Raw genomic sequence first — 18,317 nt, 5'->3', positions numbered from 1 at the left:
ATCAACTAAAATGCCACGGCACCGTGACTCACATTTGCGAATAAACCTGCGGACCATAATTAAAGTCGTGCGTAACGTCGAAAGAATCATCTGTAAAAAAATGGGTACAACACGAGGACTTCCCAAGAAAATGGGTGAAATATAAGGACTTCGCAGGAGGTTACCCATCCTAGTACTACTCTCGCCCAAGCACCCTCAAGTTGCGGAGTTCTGATAGAATCCGATGCATTAGTGCCGGTATGATCGCTCATGTTTCATTCTACGCTGTAAATACATACACTCTTTCTCCTTCCATCCCCCATCCCTTCATTTGTTTTCTTGTGCAGACATCTCTCCTTCTCGTTCTAATATCAAGTAAATACCCCGGCACCGTGACTAACCTTTGCGAATGAACCAGCGGTTCATAATTCCATTCGCGCGTAACGTCGAACAACCCATCCAAAAAAAATGGGTGCAACACGAGGACTTCCCAGGAGGTCACTTATACGAGTACTACTCTCGCCAAAGCAGTCTTAAGTCCGGAGTTCTGATGGGATCCGGTGCATTAGTGCTGGTATAATGGCACCTGTTTAATTTCGCGCTGCAAATACATACACTCCTTCTCCTTTCTTCCCCCTCCCATCATTTGTTTCTTGTCGCGTTCACACTTCACCTCTCCTTCTCTTTCTAATATTAATTAAAATGCCCCTGCGTCTTGACTCACATTTGCGTATAAACCAGCGGACCATAGTTCCAGTCGCACTTAACGTCGAACGGCCCATCTGAAAAAAAAAATGGGTGCAACATGAGAACTTCCCAGGAGGTAACCCATCCTTGTACTACTTTCGCCAAAGCACACTTAAATGCGGAGTACTGATGGGATCCGGTGCATTTGTGCTGGTATGATCGCACCTGTTTCATTTCGCGCTGAAAATACATACACTCCTTCTCCTTCCCTCCCCCCTTCCATCATTTGATTCCTTGTGCGTTCACGCTGCACCTCTCCTTCTCGTTCTAATATCGATTAAAATGCCCCTTTTTCTTGACTCACATTTGCGTATAAACAAGCGGACCATAGCTCCAGTCGCGCGTAACGTCGAACGACCCGTCTGAAAAAAAATTAGAGTGACACGAGGGCTTCCCAAGAGGTCACCCATCCGAGTACCACTCTCACCCAAGCACACTTAACTGGGGAGATTCTTATGGGATCCGGTGCATTAAGGCTGGTGTGATCGCAACTGTTTAATTTCAATCTGTAAATACATACACTCCTTCCCCTTTCTTCCCCCTCCCGTCATTTGTTTCCTTGTGCGTGCGCACTGCACCTCCCGTACTCGTTAAACTATCAAGTAAAATGCCACGGCGCCGTGACTCACATTTGCGAATAAATCTGCGGACCATAATTCAAGTCGCGCGTAACATCGAAAGAATCATCTGCAAAAAAATGGGTGCAACACGAGTACTTCCCAAGAAAATGGGTGAAATATAAGGCCTTCGCAGGAGTCACCCATCCTTGTACTACTCTCGCCCAAGCACCCTTAACCGCGGAGTTCTGATAGAATCCGTTGCATTAGTGCTGGTATGATCGCTCATGTTTCATTATGTGCTGCAAATACATACACTCTTTCTCCTTCCATCCCCCCTTCCGTCATTTGTTTCCTTGTGCGTGCCCTCTGCATCTCTCCTTCTCGTTCTAATATAAAGTAAAATGTCGCGCGTAACATCGAAAGAATCATCTGCCAAAAAATGGGTGCAACACGAAGACTTCCCAAGAAAATGGGTGAAATATAAGGACTTCGCAGGAGGTCACCCATCCTAGTACTACTCTCGCCCAAACACCCTTAACTTGCGGAGTTCAGATAGAATATGTTGCATTAGTGCTGGTATGATTGCTCATGTTTCATTTTGGGCTGCAAATACATACACTCTTTCTCCTTCCATCCCCCCTCCCGTCATTTGTTTCCTTGTGCGTCCACTCTGCATCTCTCTTTCTCGTTCTAATATCAAGTAAAATGCCCCGGCACCGTGACTCACCTTTGTGAATGAAACAGCGGTTCATAATTCCATTCGTGCGTAACGTCGAACGACCCATCCAAAAAAAATGGGTGCAACACGAGGACATCCCAGGAGGTCACCAATCCGAGTACTACTCTCGCCAAAGCACATTTAATTGCAGAGTTCTGATGGGATCCGGTGCATTATTGCTGGTATGATCGCACTTATTTCATTTCGCACTGCAAATACATACACTTCTCCTTTCTTCCCCCTCCCGTCATTTGTTTCCTTGTGCGTTCTCACTTCACCTCTCTTTCTCGTTCTAATATCAATTAAAATTCCCCTGCGTCTTGACTCACATTTGCGTATAAACCAGCAGACCATAGTTCAAGTCGCGCGTAACGTCGAATGACCCTTCTGAAAAAAAAATGGGTGCAACACGAGAACTTCCCAAGAGGTAACCCATCTTTGTACTACTTTCGCCAAAGCACACTTAACTGCAGAGTTCTGATGGGATCAGGTGCATTAGTGCTGGTATGATCGCACCTGTTTAATTTTGCGATGCAAATATATACACTCCTTCTCCTTTCTTCCACCTCCTGTCATTTTTTTTGTGCGTGCGCACTGCACCTCCCATTCTCGTTTAAATATCAAGTAAAATGCCACGGCGCTGTTACTCACATTTGCGAATAAACCTGCGGACCATAATTCAAGTCGTGCGTAACGTCGAAAGAATCATCTGCAAAAAAATGGGTGCAACACGAGGATTTCCCAAAAAAATGGGTGAAATATAAGGACTTCGCAGGATGTCACCCATCCTAGTACTACTATCGCCCAAGCACCCATAACTTACGGAGTTCTGATAGAATCCGTTGCATTTGTGCTGGTATGATCGCTCATGTTTCATTCTGCACTGCAAATACATACACTCTTTCTCCTTCCATCCCCCTCCCGTCATTTGTTTCCTTGTGCGTGCACTCTGCATCTCTCCTTCTCGTTCTAATATCAAGTAAAATGCCCCGGCACTGTGACTCACCTTTGCGAATGAACCAGCAGTTCATAATTCCATTCGCGCGTAACGTCGAATGACCCATCCAAAAAAAAATGGGTGCGACATGATGACTTCCTAGGAGGTCACCCATCCGAGTCCTACTCTCGCCCAAGCACACTTAACTGCGGAGTTCTGATTGGATCTGGTGCATTAGTGCTGGTAGGATCGCACCTCTTTAATATCAAGTATAATGCCACGGCGCCATGACTCACATTTGTGAATAAACCTGCGGACCATAATTCAAGTCGCGCGTAACATCGAAAGTATCATCTGCAAAAAAATGGGTACAACACGAGGACTCCCCAAGAAAACGGGTGAAATATAAGGACTTCGCAGGAGGTCACCCCTCCTAGTACTACTCTCGCACAAGCACCCTTAACTTGTGGAGTTCTGATAGAATCCGTTGCATTAGTTCTGGTATGATCGCTCTTGTTTCATTCTGCGCTGCAAATACATACACTCTTTCTCCTTCCATCCCCCCTCCCGTCATTTGTCTCCTTGTGCAGACATCTCTCCTTCTCGCTCTAATATCAAGTAAATTGCCCCGGCACCGTGACTCACCTTTGCGAATGAACCAGTGGATCTTAATTCCATTCGCGCGTAACGTCGAACGACCCATCCGAAAAAAAATGGGTGCAACATGAGGACTTCCCAGGAGGTGACCCATCCGACTATAACTCTCGCTCAATCATACTTAACTGCGGAGTTCTGATGGGATACGGTGCATTAGTGCTGTTATGATCGCACCTGTTTCATTTCGGGCTACCAATACATCCACTCCTTCTCCTTTCTTACCCCTCCCGTCATTTGTTTCCTGGTGCGTTCACACTTCACCTCTCCTTCTCATTCTTATATCAATTAAAATGCCCCTGTGTCTTGACTCACATTTGCGTATAAACCAGCGGATCATAGTTCCAGTCGCGCGTAACGTCGAATGACCCATCTGAAAAAAAAAATGGGTACAACACGAGAACTTCCCAGGAGGTAATCCATCCTTGTACTACTTTCGCCAAAGTACACTTAACTGCATTGTTCTGATGGGATCCAGTGCATTTGTGCAGGTATGATCGCACTCATTTCATTTCATGGTGAAAATACATACACTCCTTCTCCTTCCCTCCCCCTCCCATCATTTGTTTCCTTGTTCGTTCACACTGCACCTCTCCTTCTCGTTCTAATTTCAATTAAAATGTCTCTGCTTCTTGACTCACATTTGCGTATAAACCAGCGGACCATCGTTCCAGTCGCGCGTAACGTCGAATGACGCGTCTGAAAAAAAATTTGTGCGACACAAGGACTTCCCAGGAGGTCACCCATCTGAGTACTACTCTCGCCCAAGCACACTTAACTGCAGAGTTATGATGGGATCCGGTGCATTAGTGCTGCTATGATCGCACCTGTTTAATTTTGCGCTGCAAATACATACACTCCTTCTCCTTTCTTCCCCCTCCCGTCATTTGTTTCCTTGTGCGTGCGCACTGCACCTCCCGTTCTCGTTCAAATATCAAGTAAAATGCCAAGGCGCACGACCCATCTGAAAAAAAAAATGGGTGCAACACGAGAATTTCTCAGGAGGTAACCTATATTTGTACTACTTTCGCCAAAGCACACTTAACTGCGGAGTTCTGATGGGATACGATGCATTTGTCCTTGTATGATCGCATCTGTTTCATTTGGTGCTGAAAATACATACACTCCTTCTCCTTCCCTACCCCCTCCTGTCATTTGTTTTCTGGTGCGTTCACACTTCACGTCTCCTTCTCGTTCGAATATCAATTAAAAGGCTCCTGCGTCTTGACTCACATTTGCGTATAAAACAGCGGACCATAGCTCCAGTTGCGCGTAACATCGAACGACCCGACACAAGGACTTCCTAGGAGGTCACCCATCCGAGTACAACTCTCGCCCAAGTAAACTTAACTGCGGAGTTCTGATGGGAATCGGTGCATTAGAGCTGGTATAATCGCACCTGTTTAATTTCGCGCTACAAATACATACACTCTTTCTCCTTTCTTCCCCCTCTCATCATTTGTTTGCTTGTGCATGCACACTACACCTCCCGTTCTCGTTCAAATATCAAGTAAAATGCCACGGCGCCGTGACTCATATTTGCAAATAAACCTGCGGACCATAATTCAAGTCGCATGTAACGTCGAAAGAATCATCTGCAAAAAAATAGGTGCAACACGAGGACTTCCCAAGAAAATGGGTGAAATATAAAGACTTCGCAGGGGTCACCCATCCTAGTACTACTCTTGCCCAAGCACCCTTAACTTGCGGAGTTCTGATAGAATCCGTTGCATTACTGATGGTATGATCGCTCATGTTTCATTCTGCGCTGCAAATACATACACTCTTTCTCCTTCCATCCCCCTACCGTCATTTCTTTCCTTGTGCGTGCACTCTGCATCTCTCCTTCTCGTTCTAATATCAAGTAAAAATGCCCCGGCACCGTGACTCACCTTTGCGAATGAACCAGCGGATCATAATTCCATTCGCGTGTAACGTCGAACGACCCATCTGAAAAAAAATGGGTGCAACACGAGGACTTCTCAGGAGGTCACCCATCCAAGTACTACTCTCGCCCAAGCACACTTAAGTGCGGAGTTCTGATTGAATTCGGTGCATTAGTGCTGGTATAATCGCACCTGTTTTATTTCGCGATATAAATACATACACTCCTTCTCCTTTCTTCCCCCGCCCATCATTTGTTTCCTAGTGCGTTCACACTTCACCTCTCCTTCTCGTTCTAATATCAATTAAAATACCCCTGCGTCCTGACTCACATTTGCGTATAAACTAGTGGACCATAGTTCCAGTCGCGCGTAACGTCGAACGACCCATCTGAAAAAAAAAATGGGTGCATCACGAGAACTTCCCAGGAGGTAACCCATCCTAGTACTACTTTTGCCAAAGCACACTTAACTGCAGAGTTCTGATAGGATCCGGTGCATTTGTGCTGGTATGATCGCGCCTGCTTCATTTATTGCTAAAAATAAATATACTCCTTCTCCTTCCCTCCCCACTCCCATCTTTTGTTTGCTTATGCGTTCACACTGCACCTCTCCTTCTCGTTCTAATATCGATTAAAATGCCCCTACTTCTTGACTCACATTTGCGTATAAACTAGCGGACCATAGTTCTAGTCGTGCGTAACATCGAACGACCCATCTGAAAAAAAAATGGGTGCAACATGAGAACTTCCTAGGAAGTAACCCATCCTTGTACTACTTTCGCCAAGGCACACTTAACTGCGGAGTTCTAATGGGATCCAGTGCATTTGTGATGGTATAATCGCACCTGTTTCATTTCGTGCTAAAGATACATACACTCCTTCTACTTCCCTCCCCCGTCCCATCATTTGTTTCCTTGTGCGTTCACACTGCATCTCTCCTTCTCGTTCTAATATCGATTAAAATGCTTCTGTTCCCTGACTCACATTTGTGTATCAACAAGCGGACTATAGTTCCAGTCGCGCGTATCGTCGAACGACCCATCTGCAAAAAAAAATGGGTACAACACGAGAACTTACCAGGAGGTAACCCATCCTTGAACTACTTTCGCCAAAGCACACTTAACTGCAGAGTTTTGATGGGATCCGGTGCATTTGTGCTGGTATGATCGCACCTGTTTCATTTCGTGCTGAAAATACACACTTCTTCTTTTTCCCTCCCCCCTCCCGTCATTTGTTTCCTTGTTCGTTCACACTGCACCTCTCCTTCTCGTTCTAATATCGATTAAAATGCCCCTGCATCTTGACTCACATTTGCGTATAAACCAGCAGACCATAGTTCCATACGCGCGTAACGTCGAACGACCTGTCTGAAAAAAAATTGGTGCGACACGAGGATTTCCCAAGAGGTCACCCATCCGAGTACTACTCTTGCCCAAGCACACTTATCTACGGAGTTCTGATGGGATACGGTGAATTAGTGCTGGTATGATCGCACCAGTTTAATTTTGCGCTGTAAATACATACACTCCTTCTCATATCTTCCCCCTCCCGTCATTTGTTTCCTTGTGCGTGCGCACTGCACCTCCCGTTCTCGTTCAAATATCAAGTAAAATGCCACGACGCCGTGACTCAATTTGCGAATAAACCTGCGTACCATAATTCAAGTCACGTTGAACATCGAAAGAATCATCTGCAAAAAAATGGGTGCAACACGAGGACTTCCCAAGAAAATGGGTGAAATATAAGGACTTCGCAAGAGGTCACCCATCCTAGTCCTACTCTCGCCCAAGCACCCTTAACTTATGACGTTCTGATAGAATCCGTTGCATTAATGCTTGTATGATCGCTCATGTTTCATTCTGCGCTGCAAATACATACTCTCTTTCTCCTTCCATCCCCCCTCCCTTCATTTATTTCCTTGTGCGTGCACTCTACATCTCTCCTTCTCGTTCTAATATCAAGTAAAATGCCCCGGCACCGTGACTCACCATTACGAATGAACCAGCGGTTCATAATTCCATTCGTGCGTAACGTTGAACGACCCATTCGAAAAAAAATAGGTGCAACACGAGGACTTCCCAGGAGGTCACCCATCCGAGTACTACTCTCGCCCAAGCAATCTTGACTGCGGAGTTCTGATGGGATCCAGTGCATTAGTGCTGGTATGATCGCACCTGTTCCATTTCGCGCTGCAAGTGCATACACTCCTTCTCCTTTCTTCCCCCTCCTGTCATTTGTTTCCTGGTGCGTTCACACCTCACCTCTCCTTCTCGTTCTAATATCAATTAAAAAGCCCCTGCGTCTTGACTCACATTTGCGTATAAACCAACATACTATAGTTCCAGTCGCGCGTAACATCGAACGACTCCTCTGAAAAAAAAATGGGTGCAACACGAGAACTTCCCAAGAGGTAACCCATCCTTGTACTACTTTCGCCAAAGCACACTTAACTACGGAGTTCTGATGGGATCCGGTGAATTTGTGCTGGTATGATCGCACATGTTTCATTTCGTGCTGAAAATACATACACTCCTTCTCCTTCCCTCCCCCCACCCATCATTTGTTTCCTTGTGCATTCACACTGCACCTCTCCTTCTCGTTCTAATATCGATTAAAATGCCCATGCTTCTTGACTCACATTTGCGTATAAACAAGCGGATCATAGTTCCAATCGCGCGTAACGTCGAACGACCCGTCTGAAAAAAAATTGGTGCGACACGAGGACTTCCCAAGAAAATGGGTGCAACACGAGGACTTCCCAAGAAAATGGGTGAACTATAAGGACTTCGCAGGAGGTCACCCATCCTAGTACTACTTTCGCTCAAGCACCCTTAACTTGTGGAGTTCTGATAGAATCCGTTGCATTAGTGCTGGTATGATCTCTCATCTTTCATTCTGCGCTTCAAATACATACATTCTTTCTCCTTCCATCCCCCCTCCCGTCATTTGTTTCGTTGTGCGTGCACTCTGCATCTCTCATTCTCGTTCTAATATCAAGTAAAATGCATTGGTACCATAACTCACCTTTGCGAATGAACCAGCTGTTCATAATTCCATTCGCGCGTAACGTCGAACGACCAATCTGAAAAAAATGGATGTAACACGAAGACTTCCAAGGACGTCACCCATCCGAGTACTACTCTCGCCCAAGCACACTTAACTGCAGAGTTCTGATGGGATCCAGTGCATTAGTGCTGGTATGATCGCACCTGTTTCATTTCGCGTTGCAAATACATACACTCCTTCTATTTTCTTCCCCCTCCCGTCATTTGTTTCCTTGTGCGTGCGCACTGCACCTCCCGTTCTCGTTCAAATATCAACTAAAATTCCACGGCGCCGTGACTCACATTTGTGAATAAACCTGCGGACCATAATTTAAGTCGCGCGTAACGTCAAAAGAATCATCTGCAAAAAAATAGGTGCAACACGAGGACTTCCAAAGAAAATGGGTGAAATATAAGGACTTCGCAGGAGGTCAGCCATCCTAGTACTACTCTCGCCCAAGCACCCTTAACTTGCGGAGTTCTGATAGAATCCGTTGCATTGGTGCTAGTATGATAGCTCATGTTTCATTCTGCGCTGCAAATACATACACTCTTTCTCCTTCCATCCCCCCTCCCATCATTTGTTTCGTTGTATGTGCACTCTGCATCTCTTATTCTCGTTCTAATATCAAGTAAAATGCCCCGGCGCCGTGACTCACCTTTACGAAAAAACCAGCAGTTCATAATTCCATTCGCGCGCAACGTAGAACGACTCATCCGAAAAAAAATTGGTGCAACACGAGGACTTCGCAATTGGTCACCCATCTTAGTACTACTCTCGCCCAAGCTCCCTTAACTGCGGAGTTCTGATTGGATCCGGTGCATTAGTGCTGGTATGATCGCACCTGTTTCATTTCGCGGTGCAAATACATACACTCATTCTCCTTTCTTCCCCCTCCCGTCATTTGTTTCCTGGGGCGTTCACACTTCACCTCTCCTTCTCGTTCTAATATCAATTAAAATGCCCTTGCCTCTTGACTCACATTTGCGTATAAACCAGCGGACCATAGTTCCAGTCGCGCGTAACATCGAACGGCCCATGTGAAAAAAAAAATGGTGCAACATGAGAACTTCCCAGGAGGTAACCCATCCTTGTACTACTTTCGCTAAAGCACACTTAACTGCGAAGTTCTGATAGGATCCGGTGCATTTGTGCTGGTATGATCGTACCTGTTTTATTTCGTGCTGAAAATACATACACTCCTTCTCCTTCCCTCCTCCCTCCCATCATTTGTTTCCTTGTGCGTTCACACTGCACCTCTCATTCTCGTTCTAATATCGATTAAAATGCCCCTACTTCCTGACTCACATTTGCATATAAACAAGCAGACCATAGCTCCAGTCGCGCGTAACATCGAACGACCCGTCCGAGAAAAAATTGGTGCGACACGAGGACTTCCCAGGAGTTCTGATGGGATCCGGTGCATTAGTAGTGGTATGATCGCACCTGCTTAATTTCCCGCTGCAAATACATACACTCCTTCTCCTTTTTTCTCCCTCCCCTCATTTGTTTCCTTGTGCGTGCGCACTGCAACTCCCATTCTCGTTCTAATATCAAGTAAAATGCCACAGTGCCGTGACTCACATTTGTAAATAAACCTGCAGAATATAAATCAAGTCGCGCATAACGTCGAAAGAATCATCTGCAAAAAAATGGGTGCAACACGAGGACTACTCAAGAGGTCACCCTTCCGAGTACTACTCTCGCCCAAGCACACTTAACTACGGAGTTCTGATGGGATCCGGTGCAATAGTGCTGGTATGATCTCACCGGTTTAATTTTACGCTGCAAATACATACATTCCTTCTCCTTTCTTCCCCCTCCCGTCATTTTTTTCCTTGTGCGTGCGCCTTGCACCTTTCGTTCTCGTTCTAATATCAAGTAAAATGCCACGGCGCCGTGACTCACATTTGCGAATAAACCTGCGGACCATATTCAAGTCGCGCGTAACGTCGAAATAATAATGTGCAAAAAAATGGGTGCAACACGAGGACTTCCCAAGAAAATGGGTGAAATATAAGGACTTCGCAGGAGGTCACCCATCCTAGTACTACTCTCGCCCAAGCACCCTTAAGTTGCAGAGTTCTGATAGAATCCGATGCATTAGTGCTGGTATGATCGCTCATGTTTCATTCTGCGCTGTAAATACATACACTCTTTCTCCTTCCATCCCCCCTCCCGTCATTTGTTTTCTTGTGCAGACATCTCTCATTCTCGTTCTAATATCAAGTAAAATGCCCCGGCACCGTGACTCACCTTTGCGAATGAACCAGCGGTTCATAATTCCATTCGCGCGTAACGTCAAACGACCCATCCGAAAAAAATGGGTGCAACACGAGGACTTCCCAAGAGGTCACCCATCCGAGAACTACTCTCGCCCAAGCACACTTAACTAACTAAGGAGTTCTGATGGGATCCGGTGCATTAGTGCTGGTATGATCGCACCTGTTTCATTTCACGCTGCAAATACATACACTCCTTCTCCTTTCTTCCCCCTCCCGTCATTTGTTTCCTGGTGCGTTCACACCTCACCTCTTCTTCTCGTTCTAATATCAATTAAAGTGCCCCTATGTCTTGACTCACATTTTCGTATAAACCCACAGACTATAGTTCCAGTCGCGCGTAACGTCGAACGACCTATCTGAAAAAAAAAAAAGATGCAACACGAGAACTTCCCAGGAGGTAACCCATCATTGTACTGCTTTCACCAAAGCACACTTAACTACGGAGTTCTGATGGGATCCGGTGCATTTGTGCTGGTATAATCGCACCTGTTTCATTTCGTGCTGAAAATACATACACTATTTCTCCTTCCCTCCCCCCTCCCATCATTTATTTCCTTGTGCATTCACATTGCAACACTCCTTATCATTTTTAATATCGATTAAAATGCCCCTGTTTCTTGACTCACCGTTGTGTATAAACCAGCGGACCATAGCTCCAGTCGCGCGTAACTTCGAACAACCCGTCTGGAAAAAAATTAGTGCGACACGAGGACTTCCCAGGAGGTCACCCATCCGAGTATTAGTCTCGCCCAAGCACACTTAACTGCGGAGTTATGATGGGATCCGGTGCATTAGTGCTGGTATAATCGCACCTGTTTAATTTCGCACTGTAAATACATACACTCCTTCTCCTTTCTTCCCCCTCCCATCATTTATTTCTTTGTGCGTGCACACTACACCTCCCGTTCTCGTTCTAATATCAAGTAAAATGCCACGGCGCCGTGACTCACATTTGCGGATAAACCTGCGGACCATAATTCAAGTCGTGCGTAAGGTCGAAAGAATCATCTACAAAAAAATGGGTGCAACACGAGGACTTACCAAGAAAATGGGTGAAATATAAGGACTTCGCAGGAGGTCACCCATCCTAGTACTACTCTCGCCCAAGTACGCTTACTTGCGGAGTTTTTATAGAATCCGTTGTATTAGTGCTGGTATGATCTCTCATGTTTCATTCTGCGCTGCAAATACATACACTCTTTCTCCTTCTAAACCCCTCCCGTCATTTGTTTCCTTATGCGTGCACTCTACAACTCTCTTTCTAGTTGTAATATCAAGTAAAATGTCCCGGCACCGTGACTCACCTTTGTGAATGAACTAGCGGTTCATAATTCCATTCGCGCATAACGTCGAACGACCCATCTAAAAAAAATGGGTGCAACACGAGGAGTTCCCAGGAGGTCACCCATCAGAGTACTACTCTCGCCCAAGCACACTTACATGCGGAGTTCTGATGGGATCCGGTGCATTAGTGCTGGTATGATCGCACCAGTTTCATTTCGCACTGCAAATACATACACTCATTCTCCTTTATTTCCCCTCCCGTCATTTGTTTCCTGTGCGTTCACATTTCACCTCTCCTTCTCATTCTAATATTAATTAAAATGCCCCTGCGTCTTGACTCACATTTGCGTATAAACCAGCGGACCATTGTTCCAGTCACGCGCAACATCAAACGGCCCATCTAAAAAAAAAAATGGGTGCAACATGAGAACTTCCCAGGAGGTAACCCATCCTTGTACTACTTTCGCCAAAGCACACTTGACTACGGAGTTCTGATGGAATCTGGTGCATTTGTGCTGGTATTATCGCACCTGTTTCATTTTGTGCTGAAAATACATACACTCCTTCTCCTTCCCTCCCCCCTCCCGTCATTTGTTTCCTTGTGCGTTCACACTGCACCTCTCCTTCTCGTTCTAATATCGATTAAAATGCCCCTGCTTCTTGACTCACATTTGCATATAAACCAATGGACCATAGCTCCAGTCGCGCGTAACGTCGAACGATTTATCTGGAAAAAAATTTGTGCGACACGAGCACTTCACAGGAGGTCACCCATACGAGTACTACTCTCGCCCAAACACATTTAACTGCGGAGTTCTGATGGGACCGGCGGATTAGTGCTGGTATGATTGCACCTGTTTAATTTCGCGCTGCAAATACATACACTCCTTCTTCTTTCTTCCCTCTCTCGTCATTTGTTTCCTTGTGCGTGCACACTGCACCTCCCGTTCTCGATCTAATGTCAAGTAAAATGTCACGGCACCGTTACTCACATTTGCGAATAAACCTGCAGACCATTATTCAAGCCGCGCGTAACGTCGAAAGAATCATCAGCAAAAAAATGGGTGAAATATAAGGACTTCGCAGGAGGTCACCCATCCTAGTACTACTCTCGCACAAGCACGCTTACCTACGGAGTTATGATAGAATTCGTTTCATTAGTACTGGTATGATCTCTCATGTTTCATTCTGTGCTGCAAATACATACACTCTTTCTCCTTCCATCCCCCCTTCCGTCATTTGTTTCCTTGTGCGTGCACTCTGCATCTCTCTTTCTCGTTCTAATATCAAGTAAAATGTCTCGGCACCGTGACTCACCTTTGCGAATGAACCAGCGGTTCATAATTCCATTCGCGCGTAACGTCGAACGACCCATCCGAAAAAAATGGGTGCAACACGAGGACTTCCCAGGAGGTCACCCATCCGAGTACTACTCTCGCCCAAGCACACTTAATTGCGGAGTTCGGATTGAATTCGATGCATTAGTGCTGGTATAATCGCACCTGTTTTATTTCGCGATATAAATACATACACTCCTTCTCCTTTCTTCCCCCTCCCATCATTTGTTTCCTGGTGCGTTCACACTTCACCTCTCCTTCTCGTTCTAATATCAATTAAAATGCCACTGCATCTTGACTCACATTTGCGTATAAACCAGCGGACCATAGTTCCAGTCGCGTGTAACGTCGAACGGTCCATCTGAAAAAATAAATGGGTGCAACACGAGAACTTCCCAGGAGGGAACCCATCCTTGTACTACTTTCGCCAAAGCACCCTTAACTGCGGAGTTCTGATAGAATCCGTTGCATTAGTGCTGGTATGATCGAACCTGTTTCATTTCGTGCTGAAAATACATACACTCCTTCTCCTTCCCTCCCCCCTCCCATAAATTTGTTTCCTTGTGCGTTCACTCTGCACCTCTCCTTCTCATTCTAATATCGATTAAAATGTCCCTACTTCTTGACTCACATTTGCGTATAAACCAGCGGATCGCTGTTCTAGTGGCGCGTAACGTCGAACAACCCATCTGAAAAAATATTGGTGCGACACGAGGACTTCCCAAGAGGTCACCCATCCGAGTACTACTCTTGCCCAAGCATACTTAACTGCGGAGTTCTTATGGGATCCGGTGCATTAGTGATGGTATGATCGCACCAGTTTAATTTTGCACAGCAAATACATACACTCATTCTCCTTTCTTCCCACTCCCGTCATTTGTTTCCTTGTGCGTGCGCACTGCACCTCCCGTTCTCGTTCTAATATCAAGTAAAATGCCACGGTGCTGTGACTCACATTTGCGAATAAACCTGCAGACCATAATTTAAGTCGCGCGTAACGTCGAAAGAATCAATTGCGAAAAAATGGGTGCAATACGAAGACTTCCCAAGAAAATGGGAGAAATATAAGGACTTCGCAGGAGGTCACCCATCCTAGTACTACTCTCGCCCAAACACCCTTAACTTGCGGAGTTCTGATAGAATCTGTTGCATTAGTGCTGGTATGATCGCACCTGTTTCATTTCGTGCTGAAAATACATACACTCCTTCTCCTTCTCTCCCCCCTCCCATCATTTATTTCCCTGTGCATTCACACTGCACCTCTCCTTCTCGTTCTAATATCGATTAAAATGCTTCTGCTTCTTGACTCACATTTGCGTATAAACCAGCAGACCATAGTTCCAGTCGTGCGTAACGTCGAACGATTCGTCTGAAAAAAAATTGGTGCGACACAAGGACTTCCCAAGAGGTCACCCATCCGTGTACTAGTCTCGCCCAAGCACACTTAACTGCAGAGTTATGATGGGATCCGGTGCATTATTGCTGGTATGATCGCACCTGTTTAATTTCACGCTGCAAATACATACACTCCTTCTCTTTTCTTCCCCCTTCCGTCATTTGTTTCCTTGTGCGTGCGCACTACACCTCCCGTTCTCGTTCTAATATCAAGTAAAATGCCACGGTGCCGTGACTCACATTTGCGAATAAACCTGCAGACCATAATTCAAGTCGCGCGTAATGTCGAAAGAATCATCTGCAAAAAAATGGGTGCAACACGAGGATTTCCCAAGAAAATGAGTGAATTATAAGGACTTCGCTGGAGGTCATCCATCCTAGTACTACTCTCGCCCAAGCACCCTTAACTTGCAGAGTTCTGATAGAATCCGTTGCATTAGTGCTGGTATGATTGCTCATGTTTAATTCTGCGCTGCAAATACAATCACTCTTTCCCCTTCCATCCCCCCTCCCGTCATTTGTTTCCTTGTGCATGCACTCCGCATCTCTCCTTCTCGTTCTAATATCAAGTATAATGCCCCAGCACCGTGACTCACCTTTGTGAATGAACCAGCGATTCATAATTCCATTCGCGCGTAACATCGAACGACCCATCCGAGAAAAAATGGGTGCAACACGAGGACTTCCCAGGAGGTCACCAATCCGAGTACTACTCTCGCCCAAGTACACTTAACTGCAGAGTTCTGATGGGATTCGGTGCATTAGTACTGGTATGATTGCACCTAATTAATTTCGTGTTGCAAATACATTCACTCCTTCTCATTTCTTCCCCCTCCCGTCATTTGTTTCCTTGTGCGTGCGCACTGCACCTCCCGTTCTCGTTCAAATATCAAGTAAAATGCCACGGTGCTGTGACTCACATTTGTAAATTAACCCGCGGACCATAATTCAAGTCGCGCGTAACGTCGAAAGAATCATCTGCAAAAAAATGGGTGAAACACGAGGACTTCCCAAGAAAATGGGTGAAATATAAGGACTTCGCAGGAGGTCACCCATCCTAGTACTACTTTTGCCCAAGCACCCTTAACTTGCGGTGTTCTGATAGAATCTGTTGCATTAGTTCTGGTATGATCGCTCAAGTTTCATTCTGCGCTGCAAATACATACACTCTTTCTCCTTCCATCCCCCGTCCCGTTAATTGTTTCCTTGTGCGTGCAGTCTGCATCTCTCCTTCTCGTTCTAATATCAAGTAAAATGCCCCGGCACTGTGCCTCACCTTTTCGAATGAACCAGCGGTTCATAATTCCATTCGCACGTAACGTCGAACGACCCATCGAAAAAAAAATGGGTGCAATACAAGAACTTCCCAGGAGGTCATCCATCCGAGTTCTACTCTCGTCCAAGCACACTTAACTGCGGAGTTCAGATCCGGTGCATTAGTGCTGGTGTGATGGCTCTTGTTTCATTTCGCGCTGCAAATACATACACTAATTCTCCTTTCTTCCCCTTCCCGTCATTTCTTTTCTTGTGCGTGCGCACTGCACCTCCCGTTCTCGTTCAAATGTCAAGTAAAATGCCACGGCGCCGTGACTCACATTTGCGTATAAGCCAACGGACCATAGTTCCAGTCGTGCGTAACATCGAACGACCCATTTGAAAAAAAAAATGGATGCAACACGAGAACCTCCCAAGAAAATGGGTGATTTATAAGGACTTCGCAAGAGGTCACCCATCCTAGTACTACTCTCGCCCAAGCACCCTTAACTTGCGGAGTTCGGATAGAATCTGTTGCATTAATGCTGGTATGATCGCTCATGTTTCATTCTGTGCTGCAAATACATACACTCTTTCTTCTTCCATCCCCCCTCCCGTCATTTGTTTCCTAGTGCGTACACTCTGCATCTCTCCTTCTCGTTCTAATATCAAATAAAATGCCCCGGCACCGTGACTCACCTTTGCGAATGAACCAGCGGTTCATAATTCTATTCGCGCGTAATGTCGAACGACCCATCCGAAAAAAAATGGGTGCAACACGAGGACTTCCTAGGAGGTCACCATCCGAGTACTATTCTCACCCAAGCACACTTATCTGCGGAGTTCGGATGGGATCCGTTGCATTAGTGCTGGTGTGATCGCAACTATTTCATTTCGCGCTGCAAATACATACACTCCTTCTCCTTTCTTCCTCCTCCAGTCATTTGTTTCCTGGTGCGTTCACACTTCACCTCTCATTCTCGTTTCTAATATCAATTAAAATGCCCCTGCGTCTTGACTCACATTTGCGTATAAACCAGCGGACTATAGTTCCAGTCGCGTGTAACGTCGAACGAACCTTCTGAAAAAAAAATGGGTGCAACACGAGAACTTCCTAAGAGGTAACCCATTCTTGTACTACTTTCGCTAAAGCACACTTAACTGCGGAGTTCTGATGGGATCCAGTGCATTTGTGCTGGTATGATCGCACCTATTTCATTTCGTGCTGAAAATACATACACTCCTTCTCCTTCCCTCCCCCCTCCCATCATCTTTTTCCGTGTGCGTTCACACTGCACCTCTCTTTCTCATTCTAATATCGATTAAAATGCTCCTGCTTCTTGACTCACATTTGCGTATAAACTAGCGGACCATAGTTCTAGTCGCGCGTAACGTCGAACGACCCGTCTGAAAAAAAATTGGTGCGACACGAGGACTTCCCAGGAGGTCACCAATCTGAGTACTACTCTCACCCAAGCAAACTTAACTGTGGAGTTCTGATGGGATCTGGTGCATTAGTGCTGGTATGATCGCACCTGTTTAATTGCGCGCTGCAAATACATACACTCCTTGTCCTTTCTTCCCCCTCCCGTCATTTGTTTCCTGGTGTGTTCAAACTTCACCTCCCGTTCTCGTTCTAATATCAATTAAAATGTCCCTGCGTCTTGACTCACATTTACGTATAAACCAGCGGACCATAGTTCCAGTCGCGCGTTACGCCAAAGGGCCCATCAAAAAAAAAAATGGGTTCAACACTAAAACTTCACAGGAGGTAACCCATCCTTGTACAACTTTCGCCAAAGCACACTTAACTGCGGAGTTCAAATGGGATCCGATGCATTTGTGCTGGTATGATCGCACCTGTTCCATTTCGTGCTTAAAATACATACACTCCTTCTCCTTCTCTCCCCCCTCCCATCATTTCTTTCGTTGTGCGTTCACACTGCACCTCTCCTTCTCGTTCTGATATCGATTAAATTACCCCTGCTTCTTAACTCACCTTTGCGAATGAACCAGCGGTTCATAATTCCATTCGTACGTAAAGTCGAACGACTCATCCGAAAAAAAATTAGTGCAACACGAGGACTCCCTAGGAGGTCACCCATCCGAGTACAACTCTCGCCCAAGCACACTTAACTGCGGAGTTCTGATGAGATCCGGTGCATTAGTGCTGGTATGATCGTACCTGTTTCATTTCGCGTTACAAATAAATACGCTCATTCTCCTTTCTTCCCCTT

At 45.7% G+C, this 18,317-nt stretch overlaps 1 non-coding gene and 27 pseudogenes across 1 annotated transcript; all 28 read right to left on the bottom strand.

Moving 5' to 3' along the window:
• Positions 1–774: 774 nt before the first annotated feature.
• LOC148252528 (5S ribosomal RNA) lies at positions 775–893 on the bottom strand (annotated as a pseudogene).
• A 1,510-nt stretch (positions 894–2,403) lies between these two features.
• LOC148252527 (5S ribosomal RNA) lies at positions 2,404–2,522 on the bottom strand (annotated as a pseudogene).
• Positions 2,523–3,079: 557 nt separating this feature from the next.
• Positions 3,080–3,198, bottom strand: LOC148252526 (5S ribosomal RNA; annotated as a pseudogene).
• Positions 3,199–4,305: 1,107 nt separating this feature from the next.
• LOC148252525 (5S ribosomal RNA) lies at positions 4,306–4,424 on the bottom strand (annotated as a pseudogene).
• A 148-nt stretch (positions 4,425–4,572) lies between these two features.
• Positions 4,573–4,691, bottom strand: LOC148252524 (5S ribosomal RNA; annotated as a pseudogene).
• An 865-nt stretch (positions 4,692–5,556) lies between these two features.
• On the bottom strand, positions 5,557–5,675 carry LOC148252523 (5S ribosomal RNA; annotated as a pseudogene).
• Positions 5,676–5,882: 207 nt separating this feature from the next.
• Positions 5,883–6,001, bottom strand: LOC148252522 (5S ribosomal RNA; annotated as a pseudogene).
• An 857-nt stretch (positions 6,002–6,858) lies between these two features.
• Positions 6,859–6,977, bottom strand: LOC148252521 (5S ribosomal RNA; annotated as a pseudogene).
• Positions 6,978–7,537: 560 nt separating this feature from the next.
• On the bottom strand, positions 7,538–7,656 carry LOC148252520 (5S ribosomal RNA). Its single transcript, XR_015814770.1, has one exon. It is a non-coding gene; the product is annotated as a 5S ribosomal RNA (ribosomal RNA).
• A 206-nt stretch (positions 7,657–7,862) lies between these two features.
• LOC148252519 (5S ribosomal RNA) lies at positions 7,863–7,981 on the bottom strand (annotated as a pseudogene).
• A 591-nt stretch (positions 7,982–8,572) lies between these two features.
• LOC148252518 (5S ribosomal RNA) lies at positions 8,573–8,691 on the bottom strand (annotated as a pseudogene).
• A 561-nt stretch (positions 8,692–9,252) lies between these two features.
• LOC148252517 (5S ribosomal RNA) lies at positions 9,253–9,371 on the bottom strand (annotated as a pseudogene).
• Positions 9,372–10,178: 807 nt separating this feature from the next.
• Positions 10,179–10,297, bottom strand: LOC148252516 (5S ribosomal RNA; annotated as a pseudogene).
• Positions 10,298–10,849: 552 nt separating this feature from the next.
• LOC148252515 (5S ribosomal RNA) lies at positions 10,850–10,972 on the bottom strand (annotated as a pseudogene).
• Positions 10,973–11,179: 207 nt separating this feature from the next.
• Positions 11,180–11,298, bottom strand: LOC148252514 (5S ribosomal RNA; annotated as a pseudogene).
• A 207-nt stretch (positions 11,299–11,505) lies between these two features.
• On the bottom strand, positions 11,506–11,624 carry LOC148252513 (5S ribosomal RNA; annotated as a pseudogene).
• Positions 11,625–12,182: 558 nt separating this feature from the next.
• On the bottom strand, positions 12,183–12,301 carry LOC148252512 (5S ribosomal RNA; annotated as a pseudogene).
• Positions 12,302–12,507: 206 nt separating this feature from the next.
• Positions 12,508–12,626, bottom strand: LOC148252511 (5S ribosomal RNA; annotated as a pseudogene).
• A 206-nt stretch (positions 12,627–12,832) lies between these two features.
• On the bottom strand, positions 12,833–12,950 carry LOC148252510 (5S ribosomal RNA; annotated as a pseudogene).
• Positions 12,951–13,479: 529 nt separating this feature from the next.
• LOC148252509 (5S ribosomal RNA) lies at positions 13,480–13,598 on the bottom strand (annotated as a pseudogene).
• A 533-nt stretch (positions 13,599–14,131) lies between these two features.
• Positions 14,132–14,250, bottom strand: LOC148252508 (5S ribosomal RNA; annotated as a pseudogene).
• Positions 14,251–14,811: 561 nt separating this feature from the next.
• Positions 14,812–14,930, bottom strand: LOC148252507 (5S ribosomal RNA; annotated as a pseudogene).
• Positions 14,931–15,491: 561 nt separating this feature from the next.
• On the bottom strand, positions 15,492–15,610 carry LOC148252506 (5S ribosomal RNA; annotated as a pseudogene).
• A 1,238-nt stretch (positions 15,611–16,848) lies between these two features.
• On the bottom strand, positions 16,849–16,966 carry LOC148252505 (5S ribosomal RNA; annotated as a pseudogene).
• Positions 16,967–17,173: 207 nt separating this feature from the next.
• Positions 17,174–17,292, bottom strand: LOC148252504 (5S ribosomal RNA; annotated as a pseudogene).
• Positions 17,293–17,498: 206 nt separating this feature from the next.
• LOC148252503 (5S ribosomal RNA) lies at positions 17,499–17,617 on the bottom strand (annotated as a pseudogene).
• A 206-nt stretch (positions 17,618–17,823) lies between these two features.
• On the bottom strand, positions 17,824–17,942 carry LOC148252502 (5S ribosomal RNA; annotated as a pseudogene).
• Positions 17,943–18,148: 206 nt separating this feature from the next.
• On the bottom strand, positions 18,149–18,267 carry LOC148252501 (5S ribosomal RNA; annotated as a pseudogene).
• Positions 18,268–18,317: the final 50 nt, after the last annotated feature.

The sequence above is a fragment of the Carica papaya genome, chromosome 8 (assembly GCF_054855325.1).
Source record: "Carica papaya isolate Zhongbai chromosome 8, ASM5485532v1, whole genome shotgun sequence".
Lineage (NCBI taxonomy): Eukaryota > Viridiplantae > Streptophyta > Magnoliopsida > Brassicales > Caricaceae > Carica > Carica papaya.
The sequence above is the reverse complement of the archived record's forward strand: the minus strand, read 5'-3'. Positions and strand labels throughout refer to the sequence as shown.